Source organism: Fundulus heteroclitus, chromosome 2, assembly GCF_011125445.2.
Source record: "Fundulus heteroclitus isolate FHET01 chromosome 2, MU-UCD_Fhet_4.1, whole genome shotgun sequence".
NCBI classification, from domain to species: domain Eukaryota; kingdom Metazoa; phylum Chordata; class Actinopteri; order Cyprinodontiformes; family Fundulidae; genus Fundulus; species Fundulus heteroclitus.
In genome coordinates, this window is record NC_046362.1 from 39,087,615 (window position 1) to 39,106,336 (window position 18,722).

The following is an 18,722-nucleotide window of genomic DNA, read 5'->3' on the forward strand; positions in this document are numbered from 1 at the left end:
AATTAAAGTTAAATGCAGTAAAACAAAGACAACATCTCAGATTGTGTTAAAAGCCAAGGAAAAGAGACGAGTCTCAAGAAGGGATTTAAAATTAGAAAGGGAAGAGGCGTGTCTAATGCTTAAAGGAAGGTCGTTCTTCTGGGAGCTGCTACAGAAAAAGGACAGTCTCCTCTGAGCTTACGGTTCGTCTTCAGCTCTCTGAGTAACAACTGGTCGGCTGATCTAAGGGAACGGGAGGGTGTGTAGGGATGTAGCAGCTCGGACACGTAAGGTGGGGGCAAGGCCATTAATAGCTTTAGAAGCAAATAAAAGGGTTTTAAAATGTATCCTAAAATGTACTGGCAGCCAATGTAGCGAGGCTAATACAGGGGAACTATGCTAAAATGTTCTTGAACCTGTTGAGAGACGTGCAGCAGCATTTTGTACCCTCTGAATCTAGGAAATGCACAAATCACTGACTACCTTATGAAGTGCATTACATTAATCTAGCCGAGTGGTTACAAAGGCATGAATTACTCTTTCAAAGTGCTGATTAGAAAGAATAGGCTTTACTTTTGCAAGCTACGTCAAGTGGAAAAAGCTGGATTTTACAACAGCTCTAATGTGGGTTTCCAACTTAACTTCAGTGTCTATCTTTACCCATAAATTTGTAATAATAGGCCTGACGTAGCGGGCCAGGGAGCCAACAGGGAGTCTTCACTAGAACTACCAAAAATCACCACCTCTGTCTTTTCTTCATTTAGTTTTAAGAAATTTAGGGCCAGCCAGACTTTCAATTCTTCCAAAAATAAAAACAGAGACCGAAGAGAGATGGAGTTGGTTTTCTTTAGCGGGATATAGATCTGTACGTCATCCACATAATAATAATTCAAAGAAATCTATTTCCTAAAAATAGAGCCAAGAGGAAGGAGGTACAACATGAAAAGAAGAGGCCCCAGAACTGGACCCTGCGGGACGCCACATGATGTGGAGCAGAGGAGGCGAACCATCAAGACCAAGACCAATAAGATGTGAACCTATCTAGAGCTGAACACCCACCCACTGTCCCAGAGTAGTATTATGTGGTCAACTGTGTCTAAGGCAGAACTTTTATTGTCTTTTATTGTGTTACTGTGCTGACATTCTACTGAGACTCCAGCTCAGGATGCACACAAACAACATATACAGGTAGAAACAACAGACACTTTTTTACTGAGTTGAGAATGCAAGAACTTTTTTCAAAGGATGTCATGATAAGGTGTTTTCAGAACAGAACAGGGGTTTAATCCCATAGGCTTCCTGTCTAACATGTATATTTGTGTATTATCTTTTCTTTTCTCCTCCCTCCTCATTTTAAAGCACACAGAATGCTGTCATGGTTAGTGCTAGGATTGCAAAAAAGGGGAAAATCCACGAAGAACAACTCTGAAAAACTTTCAGAGAGCGGGAGAAGCACTTCTCTGTACCTGGACGCTTTTGAACACTATTCCCAGTACTGTGCATATATACGCTGCACACTGCAGGTTCTACAGTCCGCCTGATACTGAAGCTGAGCTGAGAGGAATCAGTCTGAGCTCATGTGTCAGGGATCGCTCTTAATTACCTTCAATCTGAGCTCCACCATTTGTTTCACACACTAATGACTTCAATGGGGATTAAGCACTTGGCACCGTGATAATTAGTCCACCAGTGTTCCCTCAGCACCCAACATGGACTCACACAGGAAGACGTCCACAAGGGCGGTCCTGATGGCTGAAAGCTTCTGTTGTTTCTTCTTTTCCTGACCTGGAGACGACGTCTTACCGATCCCATCCCTGTCTGACTTTCAGGCTCAGTGGTTTGCAAAATGGGAGAATGACAAATACTCCGGATGTTAAAAACAGAAACTCTGCCTCAACTGAATCACCATAGCTTAGATTATTATTCAAAACCTCAATGATGATGCATTTATATCCTGACCGGTGTGTCAGAAATATACAATCTCTCAATCATTGTGAATGTATTTAAATCTAATCATTTCATACTACTTTCATCTCCTTAAATCTGTAATAACCAAACCAAGCTAAAATGCAGAAGTGTTAGTCTGAATTAAAATTGTTATTTTTTTTTACTGGATTAAACTATTTCCTTTATTCTTGATGATAAAATATTTGCAACATGCTTCAATCCCAGAACAGCAGGAGTGCAAAGCAACACATAAATACCAGATCCACAGATTCCCATACAGTAAACCAAGATCATAACGACATAAACTCACATTTATTCAACATCCCTTTGTCTCAGTCTTTTGTTCTTTCTGGATGTTTTTAGAAGTTATTGTTTAGCACTGTTTCTTTATGAGGACGTTTGTTAAAACCGGTTGTTAAAGGACCCGTGGCAGATCCAAATAAAACTTCCTGGAAAACAAAAGAACCAGAATCAGTCAGATTTCCCTCTTCTGAAGTCAGCTTGGCTCTGAGACGGCTGCTCTTCTTCTTTCAACTCGGAGTGAGGCAAACTTTTAATCCGTTAATTTGATCTGCTTGGAGAAAAAAGAACATTTCCGACCCAGAGAGCCAAAACAAAGAGTTGCAGTTGTGGAGTTGGTTTTGACTTCAGACACCCAAACGTATGCCTACAAGCTCAGGGAAATATCAAAATCTAATTTTCATCATACACCACCTCCAAACATGACCTAACTACGCACAGCCAGTTTATCTAAAGCCTGTTCCAGCTGACATACACAGATATTTATCCATAACCTGAACCATATCTTTCTGAGCAGTTATTTCAGCTTATAATGAGCTTTTTCTACATTGTTTCGTGTTAGAATGAAAGATTAAGACAAAGGAAAAAATAATTCCCCAGTTCAATTCAGCTCTTTGATTTAACTGCTGCAGAGCTGCGGTCTAACCCCCAGGAGAGCCAGAATGGATTAAGCATCATAATTAAGCCAACTGACAAAAAAAAACAGCATCACATCCTCCCAGAATAGATAGAGCCAAAAGGCTGAGAGGGAATTCTTTATTCATTAATAAACCCTTTGAATTAATTAATTTCCCAAAATGTAGAAAAAAAAAAGTTGCAGACAAATGAAAGCTACTTACCTGTTGGTGTTTCTTAGAAACCGGATGTGTGTTAGCATCCAGCGTGAAACACGCAGATGAAGTGAAGAACTTGTTTTCTTCTGCTAAAACCCTGAAACAGAGCTGAGGTCACTGGGCAGAAAACTCTCAGCTGAAGACGACATGAAGACAACGACGTATGGAAGTCCGTCCCTCCCAACCCTGAGCAGCCTCTTCCAGACCAGAACTTTACAGGAAATACTTGTTTTATTTACAACCACACAGGTAAAAACTGTCCTGTCAGCAGAATAATATGTAGATGAGGACACAGGGATCAGTGGGTTGCTACTGAAGTCGGGTGTAAACTCAACGAGTTTTTGCCCTTTTCGGGCCGATTCTTCAGTCGTGTGAGAATTTTTTGGATCAGGCCGAGTTTCAGCTTGATCGTGCGTCGTGTAGCATCCAGGCGGTAACGAGGGACGATCAGCTTCTCACAACCACCTCCCCATCAGGAATCAGACCGTCGGATGAAAATCAAACGTCTGAAATTCAGTCGGCCCTCGTGAGGAGATGGTGAGGAGATGGTGAGCGCCTCCTGCTGGTGAAGCAGAGTTATGAGTGTATGACAAGACCATTTCACCCAACTTCGCACACTGCGCATGTGCAGAAGAGGAAATTCTTCTTCGTCTTCTCAAATGAAAACGTAGGAGTGGAGAGAATCATGGCGGCGGTACGTGTGACATGGAGTCAAACTACGGAGGAGAAACTCTTAGAATTGCCAAGGCAGCGTTTCGTTCTAGTGAGCCTCAGATTTAACAGAGAGCATACCCTGCCATCTTTTTCTTCTTCTACTGTTTACGTTTGACTTCTGGGTAGACGGAGGCGAGTAGCAGCATCTCTCTACGGGGCTGAATCTGATGTTTTAGACGTACAGTCTGAGCAGTCAGATCACATCAGAGCGTCGGGCCGTACAGAACAGATATATGAGCTGTGAACTGTTAAACCCTGAGGTTTCATCGTACAGTTTGAGCTGCATCTGAATACCACGACTGAAAATATCCTGCAGCGTACACCCGGCTTTAGTAGCAGTCTGTGGGATTTGAACCCAGAACCTGGCAGCCTCTCCAAGGCACATGTGTTTGCTCTCTAACCACCAGGCACGACTTTCCTGAAGCAGAGACGGCCTGTAAAGGTTCCTCCTGGGTATAGCAGATCTGAGCAGTTCTCATCCGGTTCCACATGTTCCAGATGCTGAAGAAATGTTTTCTTACACGTCTAATCACACGCTAACAGCCTGGAGACGAACACACCTGCTGGTTCAGGTGTGGAGCCCAGCACTCCAAATACAGGCACACTACAATCAATCAAGCTTTTATTAGTGGAGCCGTTTCCTCATCCACCATAATGCTGACCAAAGTCCTTATCACAAAGCCAGTAAGAAAACACATACAGAACAATATTGTGTAACTATAATGTACTACAGAATATAGAAAAATAATAATAACTTGGAAAGGAGTGGGAAGAATACCAATTTATTTACTCCCACCCGCTATTCCCATCCCGTCATAAATTATATGGTTGCTGCCATTTATGCCTTTGTAACTCATTTTTCAGTGTCCAATCAACATCAGTAACAATATACAATGAAAACAAATCTACATGTGCAATATATAGTCATTATAGCCACAAATAGACATTTCAGTTCCTTATAAATATAGATTCAAATAATGTACAATAATTGGACATTTATGTATCAATTAGATCGTTGCAATAGTTAACTGTTGTAATATTATTAGTGGAGCCAAATATTCTTCACTTAAAATCAAGATACAAATAAATGCTACATGGCTGTGTAATATATATATATATATATATATATATATATATATATATATATATATATATATATATATATATATATATATATATATGTATCTTGATTTTAAGTGAAGAATATTTGGCCATTGCTAGAGCTGTGGCCCCAATCAGATCCAGAGTTTAACACACAGACGCATACTTTTCGTAGTGATTCTTGGATTTTAAAGTTACCACAGCTCTTCAGAATATAACCCTCTTCTCTCTGTGTAAAGAACGTTAGTAGTGATGCATTTTTATTGTATTTCAATATAGAGAAGGAAAACACTCATGGAGATCAAAGAAAACTATTAAATACAACTATTATCAGGTTTAAGGTGCCCAGGAATCCCATGGTATGGTATGTGGGTATTCCCAGGAGGAATAATTATAAAAGATTACCGCTGTCTCTTCAAAATAAGGATTATTCTAGAAACAAGAAGACAATCAATCAGTTTATTCACCGGATGTAACAAATGTTGTCATTAAGTCACAAACACTTTCGCTTACAGTCAATTTCATTACTGTATAAGTTTCAAACAGTAATGATATTCTCATTATTAACTCAGACGTACATAGGATTTTTTTCTTTCTAAAGTGTTTTCAATGATTGATGTGACTGATTTATTGTTGAGCATTTTTTCCACTACTCAGCCAGTTTATTCCACAGTTTTCCTCCATGCAGAGTTACACGTTTGCTTTAAAGTAGTACGCACGCTTGTAATTTTAAAATCATACTTCCTTATATTTCCTTTTAAGGAAACACACTTTATAAGGTAGGAAATCCTATATTGGACAATAAATGAGACATCATATGCCCATTCCTATTTCCTTTTTTGTATTTTTTTAGTATTCTTTTTGATCCATTGTATATATGAAGATTCACTGTATATAACTGAATGCACCTTCTTGTATGAGCCTATGTGACGAGTGAATTTCTCCATTGTGAGATCAATAAAGACTATCTTATCTTATCTTATCTTATCTTATCTTATGAATAATATAATGTCTGGAGTTGATAACTCTAAGACATTTTACTTTATTTAGAGATCCAATACTTTACATAATTTTTGTTTTATATAAACAGTTAATTTTATGATCCAAAATAACCCCTAAAAATTTTACTCCATATACTATTTCCACTAGAATATAATTTATGGACATTATAATAATTTTTTTCTGTTACCAAAAATCATACATTTTGTTTCATTCCAACTTATTGAGAGTTTATTGTCATTAAACCACTCAAATTCTGAAACAATATGTTTTATAATAAATTTCAAATCATATTGAGAGCAAAATATGTGTATATCATCAGCAAACAGGATAAATTGCAAAATTTTTGAGACTCTGACGTTAATTTACAAAATAAAAAGCTTTGGTCCTGGCACTAAACCTTAGGGACTCCACGTTTAACTATTAAAGGTGATCAGAAACCCGGGGGTGATTGCAGAAATACTATTTATCCAGTGACCTAAGCCAACCAGAGAACGGGTCCTGCAGTGAACAGCAGACTTCTCTGTCATGTTTAAAACCTCAGATGGGTTTCTTTCCAGGCCTAAATCAGAAATCTCGACTGGTTGGAGCTCTCTTAGCTGCAAGTTAAAGTCAATTAGGGATCGCATCAGAGCAAGAAGTGGGACAGTGTCGCCCCCTCTGTGGTGTTTAGAAGATAAAGCAGCTAAACTACGCAGAATCCTTGCACAACCAGAACCAAAGAACATCATAGGGTTTCACAAGTTAAGATGCTAGCAAACAATAGCTGCAGTACTGTAATGAAGAAGGGCTGCAATAAGAAAACTCAAACTAAAACCAGACCTTAACTTGTGCCTGTTGGTACACAAGCTGGCATTAGCTGGCATTGTGTCATTGGCTTTGCAGCAATCCCTCATACTGAGCATGCATGAAGCGACAGTGGAGAGGAAAACTCCCCTTTAACAGGGAGGAGAACCTCCAGCAGAACCAGAACCAGGCTCAGTGTGAATGCTCATCTGCCTCCACCCACTGGGGCTTAGAGAAGACAGAGCAGAGACACAGAAAGCTCAGAAGCTCACATTGACCCAGGAGTACTTTCTATGTTAGAGAAGACAGAGCAGAGACACAGAAAGCACAGAAGCTCACATTGACCCAGGAGTACTTTCTATGTTAGAGAAGACAGAGCAGAGACACAGAAAGCCCAGAAGCTCACATTGACCCAGGAGTACTTTCTATGTTAGAGAAGACAGAGCAGAGACACAGAAAGCACAGAAGCTCACATTGACCCAGGAGTACTTTCTATGTTAGAGAAGACAGAGCAGAGACACAGGAATCTCAGAAGCTCACATTGACCCAGGAGTACTTTCTATGGTAGAGAAGACAGAGCAGAGACAAAAAATGCACAACAGCACTAATATACCAATATGAAGTCTAATTTCATTTTTATTTTCTGCAGCAGACACAAACCCATTTGCCACCAATCTGTCAGAAAACGTTGAGGCTGATTTAAACGAGACGTGTAGCTGCAGCCTGCTGAGTAGAGGGAAGAAGAAGGGTGAACTTGTGATTCTCAGAGAGACTTTTTCTGATTAGCAGCCTTTCCACCAAAATGCTCTGGAGGAGGCTGAACTGCAGTATCTGTCAGTTAAATAGGAGGCAATCCAGGACAACATATGGCCGTCCACCTGCTTCACTTTGAGCTTCGCCCCATGGCGCTGGATGGCCATGAAAGTAGTGCAATCAAAGAAGATGACTGCTGTCGTGCAACTAGCTCTCAGGGTTGGATTAAACCCCCTGGAGTCAGTACATGATGAAATTGTTTAAAGCTTTTTGTTCTCTGGCTGAAAAGAAGGAGGAAGATTTAAATAAATTAGCCTGTCAGTTTTCTTAGCATGTCCATTATCAGCCACCATTATTTTTTCTGAATTCAGCTACACAAGAAAAGACCATCTGGACTGAAAAAAAATCTCCTGATAATAGAAAACAAATTACTGATATTAGAACAAATGTCATTAGGAAGCCTTCCTCTCCCATGTTACACATGGATTTATTGTTCTTGGACTTTTGCGGTAGCTGTTTTTTTCTGAACCACTCTGATAAAAGGGGGAACTCTCTTGCCAGAATAAAATAAGGTTTAATTTTCTGGACTTTTTGTGTCTAAATATACAGGATTGGACGCAGCAGGACAACAGTAAATAAACTTTATTTATATAGCACCTTTCACAGGATAAAAAACACAAAGTGCTTCACAATAAAACCATAAAACAACACAAAATAAAAAGGTTAAACAGCTTAAATATAACATCATAGCATAAAACTGGTTAAAATCCAGCCAGAACAAACTGGTCTTCTGCTGCTTCTTTAAAGAATGAACAGAGTCAAGATAGAGCGAAGATGAAGGAAACACCTTCCTCAGTCTGGGGGCCTCAGCTTTAACAGACCGACCCCCTCTGCTCCAGAAATTAGTTCCTGGAACCATTAACAGCTTTTGGCTGCAGGATCTCAGACTATGAGAAGGTGAAGATGGTTGTAAAAGGTTGGTAATAGAAGCTGCAGCTTGGCCACTCAGGGCTCTAACAGTAAAGACTAAAACTTTAAAATGAACTCTAAAATGTACTGGTAGCCAATGTAAAGAGATTAAAACTGGGCTAATGTGCTGTCTCTTTCTTGCCTTGGTTAAAAGTCTGGAAGCAGCATTCTGCTCTATCTGCAGACGGCCAAGATCTTTCTTATTAAACATATAAAAAGGCTGTTACAATAGTCAAGACGAGATTAAATAAAAGCACAAACAATCATCTCTAATTCAGCCTTTGACACCAAAGTTCAAAGATTAGAAATATTTATTAGCTGAATGAAGCAGTTTCTGATTAATCTGTGAGAATGACGCTCTAGTGAAACGGCAGAATCATAAATGATGCCAAGCTTTCTGAGGCCAAAACAACCAGACATTTCTTAATTTCTGTTATTTTGGTCTCAGGGGCAATGATTAGTGTTTCCATCTTATCAGAGTTTACCTGAAAATAGTTTTCACAGAGCCACTGTTTAATATCATTAACATCGTTTATCAAGCAGGACAACTTAAAATGTTCAGTTGGCTAAAAATAACAATAGAGATGAATGTCATCAGCATAGAAATTATGAGATACATCAGGGAAGTGCCAGAATATCTGGCCAAGGGGGAAAATATATAAAAGAAAGAGAATAGGTCCAAAGACAGAGCCCTGTGGTTCACCGCATAGCAGGTCCTTTGAGTCTGACATGAACTTCATGTAAATTAAATTCATTTTTCATGCTTTCTTATAGATATTGTAATTTTTAAATCTATATAAATGTAAGTGGGATTAAACAAGAAGAGAAATAGAATCAAATAAAGTTGTGGTGGTGGACTGTGTTTTTTTTATGGAACAGGCTCATGGGCACCACATGTGGTCCTCAAGGACTACTTGGTGCCTGCGGGCGCCATGTTAGTGACCCTGGATTTAGATGCTACTGTAGGTGTGTGTCTGTTATCATGTCAATGTTAAATACAATTACAAAATCCTCCATTTTACGGGTCCCTTTTCTTGTGACATTTGAAAGTGTGGTGCATTTCACATTCCTCGTCTTACCTCCAGGATTGTACTGTACTTTTATTAAAGCCAATCAGTCAGTTAAATCTGCTGCTGTAATAGACTTACCCAGCAAGTGAGTCTGTTTTATTTCTGCCCCTTCTGTTAAATTCATATTTAATAATTACAAAATTTTCAAAGGCTTCAGAAATATGTGGAATTCACTGCAGCATAAGAGATAATCTGATTCGAGAAGTAAAACCAAGAGGCATCATTACGCAGAACTTCAGCTAGAGAAGTGAAGTGATGAGTATTTAATAATGAAAAACAAGCACAAAGTTGTCACAAAGATACCAGGACATCAGAGCGGTGTGGGGAAAAACTGGCAGCAAACAAACCAGGGGCTGTCTGGTGTTAAGTTTTGACTTTAATCTGCATGCTCATGTTGATAATGTTCTGGTTAGGTCTCCCCTTATTTAGTCCTCCTCTGTGATCATTATGGTTAGGTTCTGTTGCCTAATCAGTTGTTTTACATTATTTCTGTCAGGTACATCCCTGAGTTTCTGTCTGGTTCTGCTGTTCTTCCTGCATCTCTCTGCCATCTGCTCCACATCTCCCCTGATTGCTCTACTTTATCTGTCTCAGCTGAAACTCATTCCTCAGATTACCTCCTTTGGTTTGCCCGTCATTTCTCTCCCCTGTCTCAGGAAACACGCTTTGTTCCTCGCTGGTTCTTTCCATTACTGCTGCACTGCTTCATGCTTTATGCTCCGTTTTTACCAACCCTTTGCCTCTCGCTGTTTTATTCCTGGTCAAGTGATTTCCTGTAAGTTCCTTTGTTTATTTATTATTATTAAAATTATGTTTACCTCTTCTGTCTGCACTTGGGTTTTTACAAACCTGCACAAATATTACAGGACCTTACATACTGAGGAGTAAACCAGAGGAGCTAATCAGAGGAAATGTGGAGCAGCAGTGGTAGAATGAAAGTAGGCAGCTGAAGGAGGAGCAATAATTAATACAAAGGGAGCTGAAATGAACCCAGAACCCATTCAGGGGTTCTGGAAAGGAGGGTCCGTTGGATAGTTGAATCTCGGATTCAGGAAGAGCAGTGTGGTTTTGGTCCTGGCCGTGGAACAATGGACCAGCTCTATACCCTCAGCAGGATTCTGGAGGGGGCATGGGAGTTTGCCCAACCAGTCTACATGTGCTTTGTGGATCTGGAGAAGGCATTCGACCGTGTCCCCCGGGGGATCCTGTGGGGGGTACTCCGGGAGTATGGAGTACCGGACCCTTTAATAAGGGCTGTCAGGTCTCTGTACGACCGGTGTCAGAGTCTGGTCCGCATTGCCGGCAGTAAGTCGGACTCGTTTCCGGTGAGAGTTGGACTCCGCCAAGGTTGCCCTTTGTCACCGATTCTGTTCATAACTTTTATGGACAGAATTTCTAGGCGCAGCCAAAGTGTTGAGGGGATCCGTTTTGGTGGCCTTAGGATTGCGTCTCTGCTATTCGCGGATGACGTGGTCCTATTGGCTTCATCAGGGCGTGATCTACAGCTCTCACTGGAGCGGTTCGCAGCCGAGTGCAAAGCGGCCGGGATGAAAATCAGTGCCTCCAAATCCGAGACCATGGTCTTGAACCGGAAAAGGGTAGAGTGCCTTCTCCGGGTTGGGGAGGATGTCCTGCCCCTAGTGGAGGAGTTCAAGTATCTTGGGGTCTTGTTCACGAATGAGGGGAAGATGGAGCGGGAGATGGACAGGCGGATTGGTGCAGCGTCTGCTGTGAAGCGGGCGCTGTACCGATCCGTTGTGGTGAAGAGAGAGCTGAGCCAAAAGGCGAAGCTCTCGATTTACCGGTCGATCTACGTTCCTACCCTCATCTATGGTCACGAGCTTTGGGTCGTGACCGAAAGAACGAGATCCCGGATACAAGCGGCTGAAATGAGTTTTCTCCGTAGTGTGTCTGGGCTCTCCCTTAGAGATAGGGTGAGGAGCTCAGTCATCCGGGGAGGACTCAGAGTAGAGCCGCTGCTCCTCCACGTCCAGAGGAGCCAGTTGAGTGGCTCGGGCATCTGGTCAGGACGCCTCCTGGACGCCTCCCTGGTGAGGTGTTCTGGGCACGTCCCACCGGGAGGAGGCCCAGGGGAAGACCCAGGACACGCTGGAGGGACTATGTCTCTCTGCTGGGAACGCCTTGGGATTCCTCCTGAGGAGCTGGCCCAAGTGGCCGGGGAGAGGGACGTCTGGGCCTCCCTACTGAAGCTGCTGCCCCCGCGACCCGACCCCGGATAAGCGGGAGAAGACGGACGGACGGACGGACGGAGCTGAAATAAAACACTTGGAGACAACTAACCAAGGTGGAAAATTAACAAATGATAATCATCTGTCATTGCAACTTTGTGCATTCAGTGAAATGTGTCCTCTGCTTTGAACCTGTCCCTCAGGGAGCAGTTGTGGCTCCTGGAGAGTATTCTGGGGCTAAGGAACTTGCTCAGGGACTCAGTGGCAGTTTGTGGGAGTCAAACCAGGGAACCTGTAGCCATCCTAGGATGTAGGCACCCTGCTTTAACCACTAGGTCACCCCTAAAAAACTTAGCAAGCAAGCACACGCTTGCCCGTTAAGTGTCTCTGCCCAGTGAGCTGTTCTTCCAGCTAACAGAACCAACAGAAATAGATCCACATGCACAAAAAACACAACATAAGAATAAACAAAGAAACTAAACACAGAGGATCAAAACAATCTAACCTTTTAATCAAATATTCCAGAATGAATAAACTGATGGGGTTTGGATCGTGTTTGATCTTTTTTTTTTATAGCTATCACTGATCTTCCAGGACCATCAACCAATAAGACAGCGGCCAATAAGGTACCAGAAGAGGATTCACCGTGAATTTGGACTTGTTTAGTGCTCTCATTACCTTCAGCAGTTTTTAACATGATGTAATGTTTGCTTCTTCAGCAGCTTATTGAAATGTTTCCCATCAAACAAGCTGCAATTAAAGTTTTATAAAAACTCTCCTGGTGGAGAATTGAAATGATGTTTTTTGCTTAAAATGAAACTTCTGGATGATGGAGATGCCAGTTTTATTCGACTTGCTTTGAGAACGCATCCCTCTTGATTATATGTTTGTTTTCTTTGCATTGATCAGCTTCACCATCAGATAATTCTTCTACATGTTTCCCTGATGCATAAAGAGACTAAAACTCACTTCCAGGAGGCATAGTTGGACCAATAAGAGCTCCTGATTCAATAGTTTCCCTCTTAATGTACCCTCGGTTTTACTGAAAATGGACTTCAGACATGGTTCTTGGCTTCTATGAACAATGTCATATGAGAGGGAATGATTAAATGTTGCATTATCATTGCAAAAATATCCCGAAGACTGGAGAAAATGTGTTTTTATGCTTTCAGTAACCTGACAGTGTGGAAAACAATATAATAACAAATCCGACTGAATCTCAAAAGCAAAAGCGAGAATGTGGGATTTACTGGGAGCTATTAGAGACAAACAGAAAGGGACCGTTCAGGCAGGTCTTGTTTTCTCGGTGCTGAAGGGAAAACGGGGAGCTTACAGCTGTCTGCCTATTAAACTGTGGACTTTTCAACGTTACTGCACATCCATCTCCTCCAGCTCATGGTTAATTGCCTGGCAGCTATAAGACCTTTATTAGATGGTCGAAGGATTTCAGGTTACCTTCTATTTTGGGAATAAATTATCTGCTTTTACATAAAGGAAAACTTATGCTTGCTTTAAAAGAAACAAATCTTGCATAGCCTTGTTGTTTTAGGCCAGATTTCTATACTATTCCACGTGTTGTGGGTTATTTTAATTGCCCAGAAATGCTCTTTATTAATGTATTTATATCAATCTATGGTGATCTGCTTATCCAAGATCTGATCACAAAGGGCTTATAGACCAGACAGGTTATTTAGTCCCTTGTTCTTCTCCAGGTCTCCTCAGAGTGGAACCGTAGAACCCTTCTTGAACCCTTGGTCTCACCTTTCTTCTCTGAACAACGTTTTGCTCTGTTAGAAAACAGCAGACGCTCTTCTGCTTGCTTTTACTCGTCTGCCTGATTTTTACACGGCTCAAGTGATGAAATCTGAAGTCAAATCCTTGTTTCTTCCCTCAAATGTGATGAATAAAGTTGATTGTGATGTTTCATCTCTGATATTTACCATACCTTTCTGTCAGAACAATCACACTATTAGGGCCACTAAGGTCACTTGCTGTTGGGCTCATGGCAAAAGCAAAGTGAGGGCATGAAGGGGGGGGGGGGGGGGGGGGGGTGGAAAGGCCAACTGACCCGCAGCCTGCCTCTTAATTGAGCCGTGCTGTAGATAATGTTATTTATTGGAGTCATAAACCACAGGTTCCTACAGTAGACTACAGGTTGGCACCAAGCAGCATGAACGTCTCCATGGCAGGTGTCAAACAGAACCATGGGTGCCACCAGCTGAGAAGGTCCGGTAGGAAAGGACCAAAACCCTAAGAGACCTTCTGTGTTCTAAATTTATTTACGTATTTCTGCTTATTGGCAACAAAACTCAATAAACTCATGTCTTAACAATAGTGCAGCTATTATTGTTAAACAGTCTCAGCTGTTTTCTAAAGTGTTTTTAAAAGGAAATTAAAGATGTTTTTGTTTTGAACGATTTTGTTTTCTGTGATCTTTTTGTGTTTTTATAATTTAATTTTCTTTATTTGGATTTTTTGAAGCGCTTTATAAATGAATAAATGGAATGTTCTGAATAAAGTGGAATCTGAGTTATGGCAGAAAGCTGAGGCTCTCTGGCTGCAGGAAGTCAAGCAGACTTTTGCTTTTTGTCTCTGCTGTTCACAGCAGAACCGAATAGAAAGGAAAGCCCAACGGAACCTTCAGCCCAGCTGAGCCCAGAAAAGTGCACCAGTTGTCTCCCTCCAGCCGGAGGCTGCGAGTCCAGGAAACCAGAGCCGAACCGAGCAGCACCGAGGTTTTTGGGGCGTTCCCTTTCTGCTCTCGGGCCAATCGGAGTTCACGGAGAGACTTTGTAAACAAGTCCTCCACGTTGCTTTCAGCTCCGTTTCTGGTCCCGAACTGCGGAGCGACGCGGCGGTGCTGCGCTGCAGAGAGTCCGGACGGGCCGAACCAGGTGAGAACCATCCGAGTTCGGGTTCTGCTGCTGTTTGACGGCTCGCGCCTGCTGCGTGAGCGCGTGCACAGGTGACCGCGGAGGTGCTGACGCCATCAGCTGACATGCTGCTGGACGAGCCGGGGTCGAACCGGGGTCGAACCGGGGCCGAACCGGGGGGAGCTGTGGGGACACCGTGTACATGTCAACAGAACACATGACGTCACTGTTGGGCCGGAAGCTTTCCGTCAGATAAACCTGCTGTGCTGCTGGCTGGCAGAACGGGCCAGAACGGTTCTGCTCACCTGAAACCCGCCAGGTCAGAACATTCTGTTCCCCCCTCCCGTAGTAATCCTGAAGGGTTCTAAAAGGGTCGGAACCGACACCTTGTTCCAGGTTTTACAGCAAATCCCAACCAGAACCAGGGGTTCTGTCGCTCATTTGGGTTCTGCTCAGGTTACACGGCGGTCCCGCTGCGTTCTAGGCTGCCAGCGCGTCACTGTAAGGTTCTGATGTGGGATGTGGGATGTGGACGGAACCTGACAGGCGGGTTTGGGAGCAACAGACTGGTGATGGAGCGGAGTTAAGTGGAAGCGCGGCCGCTGGCTGGCAGACAGATGGTTATTAGCAGCGTTCCAGCCTCCAGCGCGTCAGAGCGCAGAGAAGAAAAGGATCAGAACGGCTTCATTTGGGCCCTGATTTAAACGGCGGACAAGAAAATGCGAGCATCCACTTTGGAAGGTAGAATTACCAGGAGAAAAGTGTGCAATTATGTTTTAAGAGCTGCAGGTATGCAGAAAACCTGCGGTAATAATCACCAGTCAGCTTGACGATGACAGCTTTTTCTTCCCTTAAATTTCAGATTTGTCAGTAAAACCCTCTGAGTTGTGGGTTCCAGAACCGCTCTGACCCGAATCCTCCGCCTGCTGCAGCGGCCCCCCGGTGGCGATGGGGTGTACTGCAGCGTGCGGCCTGGGTTCTGTTGTGCTGTGGGCTTCATAAATGTTCTCTGTAAGCGGATGTGGGCTCGGATTCTGCACGCCCACCCTGGAGGAGGGCTGGGCGGAGGAAGAGGGGGAGGGCCGGCTTCCGGAACAACGGCTGCGGAGCTGGAAGGTTCTGCTGCAGCTGCTGTCCTGCTGCAGACACCTGCGATCATCAGGTCTCTGCTGCGCAGTCACTGAGCAGCTCTGGGGTTGCCAGGTCTGTCTCCACCGCGCAGACCTGAGATCAGCTTTAAACAGGAGTCCATTCATGGCTGCAGTTTCATCCGCTCACACCAGGGTTCTGCAACCTGCGGCTCTTTGTGCCCTCAGTCATTAACTTTGGCTAAAAAAGGATGTTCTTAAGTCTAGATATGGAACCAAATGCTGGTTTTAGCCGTTTTCTAATGAAATAATTGCATAAATAGTTCAGTTTTAATTGTCATTAAGTCGTAAACAATGTGCTGGTTTTCTGCATCATTTATCACACACGTCCTCCTCTAACAGAGGGAAACAAATCATCCACTTCTAACAGAAGATTTGTTCTTTTTTATTTAGAAAAATATTTTTTTGATGAGAAATTTTCTATATTAGGTATTTATCCAAATATAATCAGTTGTCTTTATTCCGGTAGGTCATGATGTAAAGTTAGCGCTCTTTATAAATTGTGTCCAGCGGGGCTGAGGGCAGAAATGGTTCTGCCTGTGTCCATCTGTACCTCTCTGAGCCTGCAGGAGACAAAGTGGGTGAATGAAATGGACGAAGGATTGTTGCAGCTTTGGTCGGTAGCTCCTTCTGACAGGAAGCCTGTAATAATGAATATGTCAGGCTTTTAAAACATAAATCGTCGTTAGAGAATCAACCAGAGGCTGTTTGACCTGGCTGCCCTGTGGCGTCCTGCGTTAAGCAGAGTTCAGCCGGGGTATTTATACTCTGCTGTGTTGCTGCTGTTATTAATAAAAGAGCATTTTTACTCTGCTGTGTTGCTGCTGTTATTAATAAATGAAGTGACTTTGCCTCTGCGCCACTGAATGTAAATAAACACCTCTGCAGGATCTGAACTCGACCGCTTTGAGTCACGCTGCTCTCTGAGTCGCGTCATCACCAGAACTGTGCGCTCGCCACAGGCCGATGGTGCCGGATGTTGTCGTTTACCAACAGCTGAGCTACCAGGGCTGTGGTTGGGCGTGCTGCTCATGCACATCCCTGCAGGTGGAAAACTCTTTTAGCGTTGTGACTTTTTTCTCTTTTTTTGCATTTTACACAACACACTTTCATTTCCTGTAAGATCTTTGTGGAGATAAGATGGAGAGAGTCACAGTGACTTCTCTTTCTTGTCAGTGATGCCAAACTTAGCGGTGACGTGTCGGTGTTCATGGTGATGTGCTCTGGTAGATAACCGACCCGTCACCTCTTCCTGGAACACCACCTAAACACAGAGAAGGTGCCTGTCAGCCGACCGCCGTGGTTTACTGCTTTGATAACTTTTTAAATGGCCGTTGCTGAAGTCAGATGTGCTACAGTTAAAGCAGAACCGTCAGCAGAAACATCCCCTAATTAGAGCTAAAATAACTTCACGCTGTAAGGAAGCAGCATTCATGGAGCTCAGACAGCCAACAACAACTAGCTGAGCATCAGAAGAGCTGTAATTGTGCTGCGAAACAAGGGTGGGTGTGAGGAACTGTAACGATGAAGCTGAGATTGGGTTTGAAGTTTCAGCTGAAACTGGTTCACAGTGATGGTAACAAGCATCCGGCAACGTCGTTCCCATCAAGCTGTGGTTCTGCGTTGAGTGATGAGCATGAATCAACGTTCTGGGGAACTGCAGCTCTCCTTCTTGTGTGATCATCTTTTTGAATATTTTTACATGAGAATCTTGTTAAAAAAAACATATTTCTATATCAAACATTAAAAAGTTACAACATCCAGTCCCAGGATGTTTAGACCAAACTTGTCTGGAATGGAAATCTTTGCTGTATCCAGGCTGCAAGCATCAATCATCCTGTTAACATCCTACATAGAATATGAATGAGGAATAAATACTTAATTTCCCTTCAGAAGGACCTGGAGGAGTCCTGAGCCGATATTTGGGAGCGGGCGTCCGTGAAGGAAACCAGCAAACGGGTTTTTATCTGTGGAACCTTTTTGCTCTGATATTCACATTTAGAGGGAGACTGTACCGGCTGCTGCAGCTACTGCGTGTGTCATGTGACCTGCTGGGTGCAGAGCTGGAAGCTCAATGGGTATGGAGGACCAACTCTGACATGTTTAAAAAATAAATACAGAAATAAAGAAATGTGCAAAAATAACCACACAATTAAATGTACAAGAATGCAGCAAATAAATATAGATATAATTAAATTATACAATGAGACATTAATGTATATATCTCTTTTTTTATTGTTCACATTTATTGTCTATTATAATGTTCACTTCATTATTTAATTATTTTTAAATGTATTTATGTGTATGTTTTATTCCTTCTTTTAATTTGTTTACCCTATTTCTTCAATGTAATTTATTTCTGCCTGTCTTTTACGCTTCTGAATGCATTTCTGCTTCGTTATGCAAATGAGGAGGGGCGGGTCTTAAGTGGACAACTGCTGCCTATTGGTTGGTTAGCATCAGACTTCCATAAAAGGACTCTACCACTCCCATCAATGGTTGCCAGGTTACCACTCTGATAACCTGGCAACCTGTAATTTTATTATCCGGGTGAGAAATACAAAGGAAGAATGAAACAGACAAAAATTGTTAACCTACACATGAATAAATACATTTAAGTAAGTAAAGTTGAGCATTATACCAGAAAATAAATAATTATGGTAATTATTACAAAGGTGAAAAAATAAAAAAGCTAATTAAAAGTGATGTATACATTTATGTCTCATTGTATAGTTTAATCTCTGCCTACATTTATTTATATGTTACGTTTTTGTGCATTTAATTGTCTGTGTATATCCTGCATATTCATATATTTATGCATTTATTTTTAAATATCTCAGAGTTGGTCCTCCATAATTCAAATCATAATGTACCAAAAAATCAGATCGGCGCAGCTTCAGAAAGAATACCTTGGTTCTGACTTTTGGCCAGAAATACGCTGCAGTCCTACAAACAGTGACCTATGATGTCATCATGTCAGATACGTTTTTATTTATAGACCGGACCAACCGAGTCTGGTTTTGATCAATTTGTATTTGTATTCAAAGGAAATTCTGCTGCA